The sequence below is a fragment of the Lepisma saccharinum genome, chromosome 3, assembly GCF_977018435.1.
Source record: "Lepisma saccharinum chromosome 3, izLepSacc3.1, whole genome shotgun sequence".
In the NCBI taxonomy this organism is placed as follows: Eukaryota; Metazoa; Arthropoda; class Insecta; order Zygentoma; family Lepismatidae; genus Lepisma; species Lepisma saccharinum.
Window position 1 is genome coordinate 130,647,854 of NC_139231.1, and position 14,144 is coordinate 130,661,997.

At 38.0% G+C, this 14,144-nt stretch overlaps 1 protein-coding gene across 1 annotated transcript in view; it reads left to right on the forward strand.

Moving 5' to 3' along the window:
- The first annotated feature begins 4,669 nt into the window (after positions 1-4,669).
- Positions 4,670-14,144, forward strand: part of Orc5 (origin recognition complex subunit 5) — a 32,161-nt gene continuing 22,686 nt past the window's right edge. The window contains exon 1 of the mRNA XM_083120171.1: positions 4,670-4,888. The gene's annotated coding sequence lies outside the window, so the exon portion shown is untranslated. The remainder of the gene's footprint in view (positions 4,889-14,144) is intronic.

The following is a 14,144-nucleotide window of genomic DNA, read 5'->3' on the forward strand; positions in this document are numbered from 1 at the left end:
ATTATCTATATAGAAATGTTCACATATCGTCATTCCTTAAAAAGCTGATTTAACTTTGTCATTAGAAAGTAAAAGGAATCACTAGAGATCTTGAAACAAGAAAAAACTGTGACTATTGAATACTTCTATGATTAGAAGCAGCTAGTGGGCTTAGGAGGCGCAAACTTTTGCAGGGTATGGTCAAAATGAGATCAGGATTTAGAGTGAGCTTGAGGGCTGAACCTCCAGGCCTTCACTGGCGAGAGAACTGCTTTTAAAAGTACCCCATAATGAAAAAATTAGGTACTTCGGATTTGATGAAAAATGTAGAAATACGTATAACTAACCACCTCATGTAGCTTGGCGAAAAGTTATAACTGAAACTGTGGAGGGGATTGGGGGTGAGGTCTTGGTATTGTAAGCTCTGGGTCTTCACATATATAAATCCCGGCCTGCGTATGATTAAAATAATCTTTAAATAAACAAATAAAAACCTCAGCGTTGCTTCCTCCAGCAGCACAATAAATTATTTCGACTTTTTAATTAGGTCTACATTGAAATTCCAGAAGTGTTTCTTTCTTCATTTCATTACAATTTTTATATTTAGGCCTATACATATTTTACATAGCTGTCATTTTTAAATATCTACATGGTATATAAAATAACAACTTTGTATTCGTTCTAATAAATACTAATAAGAAGCAATAACAATAACCACTACAATACCGAGGTATATTAATTTTGATGTAACAGTTATGTGGGTTTGGAAAAAGCAACAGAATTATTGAATTGATAATGGGTTGCTAATTCTATTTAGAAATCCTAGTTCCACACATACATTTTGCCTATTAGTTACGTAATCATGCGATTTTTCTTGTGATTAAAAGCAGAAGGGGTTGGAAGAAAAGCTTTGTTTTGAGGGAGTCAGAGAACTAATCAATCTCGATGAGAATGGTTTAAACTTTAGAAGCATCAGAGGTTTAGCCGAAAAGGTCAACAGAATCTGTACATGCAGATGAAGTAAAGAAGGAAAGGTATGTCACGAAGTATTCATAAGTTCATAAGAAAATTTTGTTTATTTGTTTTCAAGTCAAATTTTGTGCTCAGATAGGCTAATCGGGACTAAACCTACAGTTTAAAGTGGAGTCTGAACCAGTGTGCATTGTTCTTCCACCAGGGGAGGGGGCAGTAGAAACCACAGAACCTATTCATTATAAGGCGACAACGTTATGCCATTGGAGAAAAAAGTACAAAGAACTCACAGGAAACGTATTATATATCACCATAGAAGATGCGTTCATTTAAGAGAGTGTATTCCCAGAGACAAATATTTGAGACTTTCGGAAAACCACGTCATTGTTCACGGAATTAGCTGCCTTGATCCTACAACACTGTGAATTTGAAACTACCACCTCAACTTTCGAAGTGGTATGAACTAATGAAACTCTACTTTTGGAAGAATACGTTGTTGCTGATTCGACTGATTTGTTCTACCTAGGTATGTGAAGTCACTTTTCTGCTAATTTTGGCTAATGGCGACAATGAGGTTCAATGGTGATGGGATGGAAGTGACGAAAGGGGAAAAACAAATGCACGCAGATATTGAAAATACAATCCCCCACAAATTATTATTGTGACTGTTGTTCCTGGCGCCAGAGACTCATTCGCCTGCAATATTAATGTTTCCAGGGTATTCTGCGCAAGACAGAAGTTGACATTTGAGCGCTTTCGAAAAGTTACCGGTATAGTGATCAATTTCAATGAATTCCTTGTGTCCAAAATCACATTCTACAAAATGTAAACTATTTGTTACCTCAGTGCATGTGTTTATCTAACCATACGTGTATAACTTCTCCCGCATGAGTAACGGAGACTTACTTCAGAAAACGAATAACAACTTATCTAACAGATTTTTCAATGTTACTTGATTATTACTTTTGGGAGATATTTTGTCAAAATAGCCTTTCATAAGCCTGAGGATACTTTATTCAGAATGAACAAAGAACTGTTTTTTCCATGTGTGTGTGTTTATATTCCCAATATGACCTTAATTTTAATCCAAATATCCAGTGGCGGCGATTAGGAGGAGAGTTTCCCCACCCCCGCCACATTATGCCAATTGTTGCACCCGTACTGTGGCCTTTAAATGCTAAGACTTTTCTACCAAAAAATAAAAAAAGTAAAGTGTCCTTGCCCCCAAGTTTTGGCACCCAATAGCCGTTACTGCAAACATTCACATTTATTTCACTATATTGACATGAAGGAAAGAATGTTAATAAACTGTATGGCTGCGCGCACACAAACACTCCTTGAAACAGGGGCGGCCGCTCATAAGGACGATACGGACGCCGCACTGCCGTGTGTAATCACAAGTGAACAAACATTACTTTAACATTTATATATTATATTTTACATTGTCTGAATTACAAATATTCCGTTGCTTATAGATCGTTGGTTAGTCGGTTCTGTATTCATTCTTCCGCGACAATTGCGAAGTTTGCAGGCCACCGTGCGGGGGAATACGGAACTTCGAGAGAAATCTGGCAGGGCGGCGTCCTCCCACCTTACGAGACGTAGAGCATTTTCAGGCGATGCCGCGAGGGGTAAGAGGCGAGGGAACTGGCGGAAGAACACGCGCGGGATCTGTGGCTGGGAATGGGCTGGGAGGACGGAGGGTTTGTCGTCCGAAACCAACCCCCTAGGCGAAACTGGCCCTCTCTCCGGAGAACGGTAAACAATGAAGAGTTGCCAGAAGCAATGAAGTTAACGCAAGAAAGAAAATTACCAACCGTCGAAAGAAATCATTCTGTATTCCGTAGAGCAATAAATAATGCAATTTCCAATAAGGAAAGAAAATATCGGTAACTGAAAAAGTACAGACAGGTGCTTGATATTTGTTATTTACCGTCGCTTTCTGCTACTTTTCGTTAATCACGACGATGAGGATAAGTGATAATTAAATGATGGAAGGGCACTCACAAAGAACACCCATGTCCAGGCCGGGATTCGAACCCAGGATCCATGGCTTTTTATAGCCACGGAAGTCGGCTACAGCTTCGTGTTACTCACAAAATTAGATTTAATTACATGTTTTGATTAGCACGTTTTGAAAAAACCCTGATAGTGTGACAAAGTTTCACAATTTCTTTTCAAGCCGGCTGTTAAAGAAATTAGAAACTAGTCATCTAAACTCACCAAGAGCCGCTACAGGAACCTGTGTACTACGAATTTCTGAAAATTTGGCAAAATTGTCTGGCAACTCCGAGGCAATAAAATGACTGCATGGGAAGACGATAGCATTGACACTAGTTGCAAAGAGAATACTCGATTCTCTTTGCTTGTTGTTTCTTCGTTTTCCATGGAAAAGTGAAGCTTTTTCGGTAGTGTGCTGTAGTTGTGCGTTTGTTGCGATGAGCTATGTGGAGAACTTGTTGGTGCGAAGTTTTTCTCCCAGAAGTCTAGATGAATAAAATAAACATAAAAAACCTAGGCCGGCCTAGACCGAATTTGAATCTAGAACAAGCATGTCTGAAGAAGATTTCTGGTAAGTTTGAAGTTTTTACTGTAGAGCTTGAGCTTCTGGTAACGCAGATATCACCTTTCCAGTGAGATATTTACTTTGCTGCCCTATTTCATATATCAATTAGTCATGTTGGACAGGAAACGTTTTTTGTGTAAGATTTTTACTAGAAATTTTCATGTTCAATGCACGTAAATATTCGTCATTGTGCTTATCAATTTTCCCCTCTGTTAAGTTAAAAAACAAACAACTAAATCTGTTAGAACTCTATTTCTTCTTCCATCTTTCGTAATCTTCGCATTACTGTTAAATAATTATTAATTTATCATAATATGTGCAAACGTGCAAAGCATGATATTCGGTAAGGACGAATATATCAATTTCTTATCATGTTGGCTGTTATATACGAAATTAATCAATTAAACTCACATTACAAGTAGAGCAAATTTATGAGCTGTCGCCCGTTACTTTGGTTCACCACGAGCCGCCACTGCCTTGAAATAATTGTGTCCATCGGAGACAAAGAAGTGGAACAAGATGCGAGAATAGATTAGAAAAGAAAGAGGAAAGAAACCAAACACACACACACGCACACATATACATGTGATGTGTTTGTGCATGGCAGTTAAGAATGAAACGAGAGAAAGTGAAAGGGAGAAAGAGGTAACAAGCTGAGAAAGAAAGATATAAGAAGGTAGGGAAATCGAGAGTGTAATATATACATGCATATATATGCCTTACATTAATACCTGCCCACCCTAATCTATCAATATACTGCTTCTGCCCACCCGGTCGAAAATTTCTGGCGCCGCCCCTGGATAATCCAGATGCCCAACATTTATTTTTGGAATGTGATCAATTCTCTCAATTCTTTACTTTCACTTTTATCTGATTTATCAATACCAATTAGTTGGATTTTATATGGATACGCTCGAAAATGTCAAATCGAATTATAAACAGAACATAGAATGTAAAAGTGTAAAAATTGAAAATTGGTTAGTGTCATCTGTTGTGTATTGTAAGGAAAAGTTGTGTAACAGAAATCCAATACCACAGACTACTGCTGTCCCATACCATAGTACAAATACAGAAACATTGGCCAAAGTCGACAGTGTTTTGTCTGACAGGGTCAGAAGAAGAAGAAGAAGGAAGAAGGTGCGTTGGGTAGCAAGAGTTGGCAGTTCCGCAAGCGAAACTGTTGTGCGGTTAGGTACTGTGGAATGGAAAGCGCGGGAAGGAACCAGCATAACAAACAGAGAAACAAGTGCCTGTGCAAGTGCTTTATAGGCAAAAAAGTCTGCTAATGCAAACAAATGTCAATGTATATTGAACTTTGAAAGTTTTAGGTGTCAATTGAAGTATCTCCTATGGGAAATTTGCCAAAAACAGGTTAGAAAATTAAGTATATTGTAAGATTTCACATACTGTTTTTTAAAAATTTTAATTGCAGATTTAATTCCACATAAATAAAAAACTAACTAACACTTTCGTATAGCGGAAACGGATTTCTTACTTTATTAAATATTAAGTGTCCCCGAAACTCCTGAAATTCCTTTATTGGTACTAATCTGACATTCCCCGGACAGAATTCTTCATTTTTACAGAAGAAACTATTTACGGTAATAAGTTCCTGTAGTATTGTCTAACATCTGGAAGGTGTTTTGTGTGATGTGGGAATGTTTCTTGCGGAAATTCAACCACTGACGCATAGCCCCACGAACCATTTCCGGTAAGGTTAGGGAAAGGTTAGGTTAGGTAGGGTCACGTATAGGTTACAAGTTAAAAATTGGTTTCGAAAAAAATATGCGTAGCCCCACATTCCATTCTCGCATAGCCCCACGAACCATTGACACAGCCTCCAAACCATTTGCGGAAACGTACGTTCTTCAGTTACTTTTTTTTTTTTAAAAAAATTGCAATTACTTTGATCAAAAAACGTGAATACACGTTAAAGAATATTTCGCGAAGCAGATAGGTAAGTACAAATGTCAAAAATTGACAAAACGAAGTTATAGGTGTCCGGGGAATATGCAACGAGTTTACAATACCGGACCACTCTCCAATTTCTATGAAATGTCGCCTACTCACTAATTGTGAACTCCTGAACACGAATCTGCATGTAATAATTGGCGGTCAAGTATGGAAATCGAGAAAAAAACGAAATAAACTATGTTTTCTTAACGTAACATAACCCTACCATAAGAACAATAGCTCCACGGAAGACGCCATTTTCCCAACATGAAGAAATCAACAGGCAAGACAAGGTATAGTTCTAGTAGCTAAATATTAATTTTTCTTTGTATTTATGCTAATGGAACCTAACCTAACAGGCCTAACCTAACCTCGTAGGCATTCCTCGTCTTACGTCAGCAAGATTGTTGTGCATAAAGGAAGACCATTAACGAATTGCGAAAGAAAGATGGTTCCGAATTGCTGTGTAGGGACAATCAATGTGGTAAATCACAAGGTTATTTTACAATTTCTAGACGTAAATGTACAATTTTAACAAGCGACCGCCAAATATGAACTACAGTTACGTCATCAGGACACCGAAATTAATAAGTAGGCGAAATTTTATAAAAATTGGAGAGTGGTCCGGTATTGTAAACTCATGCCCCGGGGAATATCAGATTTTTACCGTATAGGTTACAATAGTTAAAAATTGGTTTCGAAAAAAAATATGCGTAGCCCCACACCCTATTCGGTACTACTTTACTATACCGGAGACACCTATCAATGATTTATTTCGCAATTCTTTACATTGCTAATGTACTATTCTGCATTGCGGAACATTTCTTTAGGTGAAATAATGAATTTATAACGAAAATAATGTCTATTTCTTACATTAACGAGTACTTACTGATGTTCGTTATTTCCCACAAACCATCCACGGGTAGCCCCAAAAACCATTGACGTTAGCCCAAAAATTCATGATAGCCCCACGAACTATCACGGGGACGAGGTATGCCTACTAGGTTAGGTTAGGTTCCATTAGCACTCATTTCGTTCAATTTAGCATATACGGACAATACGAGAGCGTAATGTGCTCTCATGCAGAAAGCAAATGGCGGCAGCAGCAATAGCACGTCAGAAATAGATTTTCGTAGAAAACCACATGCATTCGCATTAAAATGGATCAAAACTACATGCCCGAACATCAACAACGCTACAGAAAATCATTTGCGTAAGTACTTTCTCCTGTAAATTTGAAGAAATCCGTCTCCAGTATAGTAAAGTGTTACCCACTATTCTCGCATAGCCCCATGAACCATTGACACATAGCCCCACAAACCATTTGCGGAAACGTACCTTCTTCACTTACAAAAACACGTGTTTGGAAACACTGACCAGGATTGAATAGGATTACGTCATCACACACAGGCTACATCCACCTGGAAGTATATGGATGCAAGAGCTTTCGTGCATCGGCCACACATTTATATCGAAAAATAGATGATTTACCGGCAAAATTGAATGAACGATGCGAGAAAACACATCCCCGAACTTCCACAATTCTAAAGAAACTGCATTCGGTAAGTAATTTCTCCTGTAAATTTGAAGAAATGCGTTTCGGGGTTACTTAAATTTTACCCAAAGTAAATCCCAAAGTGAGGAAAAATTACCTGGAGGAGGAAATCAATAAAAACCGATGTTGTCCGGATATGCGTAATTGAACGTAGTGTGGAAATTTTTCGATAATGAAGCACATATTTAAGGGTGAAATGAGTGCTAATGGAACCTAACTTAACCTCGTCCGGCTATCGTGAATGGTGCCTGGGGCTACCTGTGCATGGTTTTTGGAGCTAACGTGAATTGTTTGTGGGGCTATCATGAATGGTTCGTGGGGCTACCTGTGAATGGTTAGTGGGGCTATCGTGAACAGAAAGTGTAAAAAGAAAAAGGTACTTACCCGAAGAGATGCCGGATGTCTGCATCGGTTTTGAACGCTGCACTAAATTATTACTGGGGATAAACGTATTTTACACTATTTACAAGTTTTTGGAACCTGTTTTTCTTCATGTACCATACACGCGCACCGCGAACGCAAAGAAGCAATCATGACGAAGAATGCAAACAAGCAAAGCACACGCATTCAAAACGCGGACACAAAGACGAGCCTGTGATGTTGTTAACTACCATCGGTTACCACCAAAAGGCAATAAGGATGTAAAGTAGAGTCTAGCCCAATGTTCCGTGTCTTACATGACGTAACCCCCAGTGAGTGTTTCGAACCTCGCCGTGTTTTCACTATAACATGACATGTCGAGTATTTTTAATTTCTTAAAAATTTTTGTAAACTATGCTTGCCTAACCTTATGGGAAATGGTTTGCGAGGTATTAGCATAATTTCAAATCTGGGCATGAAAGTAGGTATTTTTCGGTGAACAAGGTTGCAATACTGCATAAATCGACAAACACTCGCACAACGCGTGATGAACCAGTACGCTATCACCATAATGTTTGTTACAGAATCGAAATAACGAAGAACAGTAAGTACTCGTAAATGTAAGAAATAGACATTAATTTCGTTAGAAATTCATTATTACACCTAAAGAAATGTTCTGCAATGTAGAATAGTGCGAAATAAATGATTTATTGGTGTTTCACCTTTGCCTAACCGGTACTACTTTACTATACTGGAGACACCTATCAATGATTTATTTCGCAATTTTTTACATTGCTAACGTACTATTCTGCATTTCGGAACATTTCTTTAGGTGAAATAATGAATTTCTAACGAATATAATTATTTCTTACATTAACGAGTACTTACTGTTGTTCCTTATTTCCAACAAACCATCCACGGGTAGCCCCAAAAACCATTGACGCTAGCCCAAAAATTTACGATAGCCCCACGAACCATCACGGGGACGAGGTATGCCTACTAGGTTAGGTTAGGCCTGTCAGGTTAGGTTCCATTAGCACTCCTTTCGTTCAATTTACCATATACGGACAATACGAGAGCGTATTGTGCTCTCGTGCAGAAAGCAAATGGTAGCAGCAGCAATAGCGCGTCGGAGATAGATTTTCATAAAAAACCACTTGCATTCGCATTAAAATGGATCAAAACTACATTCCCGAACATCAACAACGCTACAGAAAATGATTTGCGTAAGTACTTTCTCCTGCAAATTTGAAGAAATCCGTCTCCAGTATAGTAAAGTGTTATCTAGCATAATTTCAAACACGGGAAAAAATAGAAAATTAATAACACAGAAGTAGGTATTTTTTGGTTTAGAAGTTTGGAAACGCTGCACACCCACTCCAAATCAACAAAACACAAGCAAAACATGCGATGATCCAAAATGCTTGCGCCATATTGTGTGCACAATAAGTAAGTAGCAATGTTAAAACGGACGAAATTAATGAGTTCTAGGTGTTTGGACTAGATCAAAGTAGTAATGAAATTTTCATGCACACTTATCTAAAATATACCTATTTAGATCAACTGGAATATTTAAATTAAGGCAGGAACTATTTTCACCGGGTGGTGGGAATAGCATGCGGGGCTCTTTTCACCAGGTGATGAGAATAGCGTATGTTGATATTTTGGTAAATTTCTTATATCCGGAAAACAGCTGAAATTTGCTAGTTCATTAAATTTCAATATTGGTACTTACGTATTCTGCATTGAGAAAAATTGTTGAAGGTGGCATTTCGCTTATTTCACGGAAATAAGCTCTATTTGCGACATATCGAGTAAGTTTTCTTCGTTTCATTTTGCCTTCGGTAACATGCAAAATGGCAGTCACAGTTTCACTACCGTACTCGGCATGCAGTGTTTGCACTCCACTCCACCCAGAAATACTTACGTAGCCCCACAAACCATTGACGCATAGCCCCAAGAACCATTTCCGGTAAGGTTAGGTTAGAATGGTTAAAAATTGGTTTAGAAAAAAAAATGCGTAGCCCCACACACCATTCTTGCATAGCCCCACGAACCATTGACACACAGCCCCACAAACCATTTGCGGAAATGTACTTTCTTCAGTTACAAAAACACGTGTTTGGAAACACTGACTGGCATTGACCGTGATTACGTCATCACACACAGGCAACATCCGGCTGGAAGGAAATGGATGCAACAGCTTTTGTGCATCGGTCACACATTTATATCGAAAAATAGACGATTTACCAGCAAAATTCAATGAACGATGTGAGAAAACACTTCCCCGAACTTCCACAACTATAAAGAAACTGCATTCGGTAAGTAATTTCTCCTGTAAATTTGAAGAAATCCATTTTCCGGATATAAGAAATTTACCGATATTTTAACCACCAAATAATTACCTGAATCATACCATAACATTGTATTTTATCTTATTTTATTATATTCATTGGCAGTGTTGTTGAACTTACTGATAAGAAGTTATTTTAAATTAGAAATGGGTCTGACTACTACTGTCACTAGGTAGTGAGAATAGCAAAGAGCTGAAGACCACAAAGTAAATGATCAGGTGTTGGGAAGTATTTACCGAAGTAATTTTCATGCTAATAGCCCTAAACGTGACTTGCCTAACCTAACAACGAAAGCATTTAGGAACGTAATACCACAGATATATACCCTTATCTGTGGCAATACCCTTCATGCCCATGTTACATTAACAGCACCAGTCCATATCAGAACACCCGAGACGTACACCATGCGATATTTGCCAAACTCCATGGCAAACAGAAAAAAAATTACTTGTCTCCTGCATGAAAAAAATTGCACACTGGCGTCAGCTTCGTACACATCAGCAACTAAAGAATACACACATCCATGTAGCAGGCCGTACCAGGTTGTAGTTCATGCACGTGCAGTTTAAAAATGGTGAAAATAGCTCAAAAGCTAGCTTCACCACCTGGTGAAAATAGTCACTGCGTTAAATTAAAGGTGCAACTACTGTAATCAGCTATCACCATAGAGCTATTTAACCCTTAACTGGTAACTAACTAACTCTCTAGCCTTCTTAAACCCGAAGGTTCATGGCTGCAGCAACACAGGCCTGTCCCTATCCTGAGCAAGATCTATATACTCTTTCCCATCCCTACCGATTTCCTGTAGGTCCATCTCAATATTATCCCTTCATCTTGGTCTTCCTACTGGTCTCTTACCATCAGGTTTCCCAACAAGAATTCTGTAAACTCTTCTTTCCTCGGAGTCAATGCAGAATATAGAGAATATCTCCAATTTCGTTAATATTTGGTATTCTAACTAAATTTGGCCTTCTAATCACGAATCTGTTGTTAAAATGCGGGGATCACGTCTGGAAATCGTGAAAAAAGCTGAAGTAAATTGAGACTTTTTTTTTTTTTAAAAAAAAAAAGCTGTATCGCATTGTTCTACGATCAAAATTTTAACTCAGCTTGCCTAACCTAACCTAACCTTACCGGAAATGGTTCGTGGGGCTATCCGTGAATGGTTCGTGATGATGTAACCATCATCCCCCAGTAAGTCTACATCATCTGCATATGCTAACAGCTGAGTCACACCGTTTAATTTTCGTACTTCGTTAGTTTCTTTTACCTTCCTAACAGCGTATTCTAAGGCAAAATTAAGGAGCAATGGAGATAATGCATCTCCTTGTTTTAACCCATCATGAATTGTAAATCTGTCGGACACATTAATATCCACACGAATTTTACTTTCTATTTCACTGTTGCATACTTTTATCATTAACAAGTTTCTTAGGTATTCCAAACTCGACTAATACGTATATTATACAGAAGGTCGATCTGTATATATGTGTCCGATTTTGGACTAGCACTTACCTTATGAAAATCCACGGGACCACCATCGTTTGGCCTCAATGTGATCTCCGTGTCTCTTGGCAATAGCCCTGCATCGTAACTTCCATTATAGGAGGCTATGATGAAGTACAGGAAGTGGAATCTTCTGCTAGTCCTCCTGACAGGCTTTCCACAGGTCCCAGAGAGTGGTGACACAATGAGAGGAAACTGCCCGTTTCAGTAGACCAAACCCACAGAAATCCATGGGACTCGCATCTGATGACTTCGCCAGTATATCTTGAAATGGAATAGCCCGAATACCGGTGTCTGTCGCCATCTGTTGCAGAAAGTTCTGGGTAGAACGAGATGTGTGTGATGAGACCTTACACAAATAGGTCTCACTGAGGTAATGTTCACGGTTTTGAAAAACCTTCCAGAGGTTTAATTTCTCACACAGGGTGCGGTTCACAGTTGACTGGGCCACGTGGAGTCGTGTGGCCATAACACATTGCATCGGGGGTTTTTCCTGTAGTGCCATTCGATGCAACTTCCGAGACACTGGTTGCATCACTCCAGTGCACGCTCACTTCCTCGTCCCCCTGGTGGGCGACCGAATAGCTGGAGCCTCGTGGTTTTTATGCCGCTTGATTATGTTCTTGATGGTCGGCGACCCCAAGGTGCATCCATGTTGTTAGCACTGTTTCTGAATTTTTGACACAGGATTTTTGGCATGGAAAAGTTCAACTATGTAGTCCTCCCAAAAACGGTTCACCTTAAGACCCATCATGCACACAACACACACTCGCGATAGTGCCAAGATACTACAGGCTCAAACCGTCCTCCCATGCTTTTAACTGCTTGGATCAGTAGATTCTGTGTACAGGAGTGACGGTTCAAAATCGGACACATATACGCGGATCGACCTTCTGTATAATTTATCTCTTTTAACTGAATCATATGGACATTTTGATTATATTCCCACTTCTTCTCAAGTGTCTGTCTGATGTGAAAAATTTGATCTGTTGTTGATCTTTTACATTTAAATCCACATTGATAATCACCTATAATTTCATTAGCATATGGAGTTAGTTTTGCTAAAAGAATGTTAGATAATATTTTATATGTTGTTGAGAGTAGAGAAATTCCACGGTAATTATTGCAGTTCATTTTATCACCTTTTTTAAACAAAGGAACAATTATGGATTCTTTTCACTGTTGAGGGATTTCTTCTTTATTCCATATTAAACAAATTAATTTATGAATTTGACATATTAACGAATTCCCACCATATTTAATTAACTCAGCTGGTATTAAATCAATCCCAGGTGCTTTGTTATTCTTTAGCCTTTTAATAGCATCCTTAACTTCAGTCAAGTTAGGTTCTGGAACTAAAGGTTCTGCTGTGTGTACTTCATTTACTTCTGATTTATCTCCTACATGAACATTTAAAAGGTCATTAAAGTAGTTCTTCCATCTATTTAGAATATCGCTTGGGTCAGCTAGAAAATCACCGTCTTTATCTTTTATCAAGTTTACTTTAGGTTGCCACCCCCTTTCTAAACTCATTTACACCTTTATATAAATCTCTGATATTTTTATTTTTGCTGTTTGTTTCAATTGCGTTAATTTTGCTTTTCAAGTAATCTCTTTTTTTTACTTCTGAACGTGTGGTTAACTTCTCGCTTTATTCTATTATAATTGTTTAGATTTGTATCAGAGTTATTTAACCACCTAAGTCTAGCCTGATTTCTTATTTCTATTAGATTATGACATTCATTATCAAACCATGGCTTCCTTTTTCTCGGTTTATGGTATCCTATACTTTCTTTAGCTGCTGATTCTATTGCATTACGTATGTGCTCCCAATTCTTATTTACGTCTGTTTCATTTATATTTTCATCATCATTTAAATCCTGCAAGACATGAAATCTATTTGACAGTTTAATTTGGTAATCTTTCTTAATTCTTTCATCAGTAAACTTTCCTGTATCAAATTTTAGAACTTTTAGATTTTGTTGCTTATGATTTATCACTGAGAGTCTTTCTCTTAATTTAGCAATTACTAAATAATGGTCACTGGCACAGTCAGCACCTCTATGTGTACGAACGTCAATTATACTAGTATGCCTTCTCTTATCAATGAGAATATGATCTATCTGATTATGAGTTCTACCATCTGGAGAAGACCAGGTATATTTATGGATATCTTTATGTTTAAAAGTGGTACTTTTCACAATTAAATTCTTTGAGGTTGAAAAAGTAATTAATTTTATACCATTATCATTACTTAATTCATGAAGACTTTCTTTACCAATCGTGGGTTTAAATGTGTCTTCTTTGCCAATCTGTGCAGTAAAGTCACCTAACAGAATTTTCATATCATACTGAGAAAATTTATCAAAGACCTGTTCTAACTCCTCATAAAAATCATCTTTAGTATTATCATCTTTATCTTCCGTTGGTGCATGAATATTTATTAAAATAATTTTGCACCACTGTAAAACTGCATATGATATCCTATCATTAATAAATTCTACTGTTTTAAGGGCTGAGATAATTCTATTATTTATGAAGAAGCCTGTTCCAAAATTATGATTTTCAGTACCACCATAGAAAAAAGTATAATCCTGGCCACCTAACTTCCTGGACAGCTACTACATCTAATTTATACCTAACTATCTCATTAACTGTACACTGAAATGCCCCAGGCCATTAAAGACTCAGAACATTCCAGGTGCCGAATTTAATATCCTTATTCCTAATGTAGATCTTATTCTTAGTCCAGGGATCTCCCAAAGTAGTCCCTGGCCGGAGATCCGAATGGGAGACTATTTTACCTCCGGAATATTTTACCTTGGGAACATCCATGGTCTCATGTTGCTGATTCTTCACATGTGTTTTTACAGTGCAGAGTTGTCAGCTCTACGCCTAA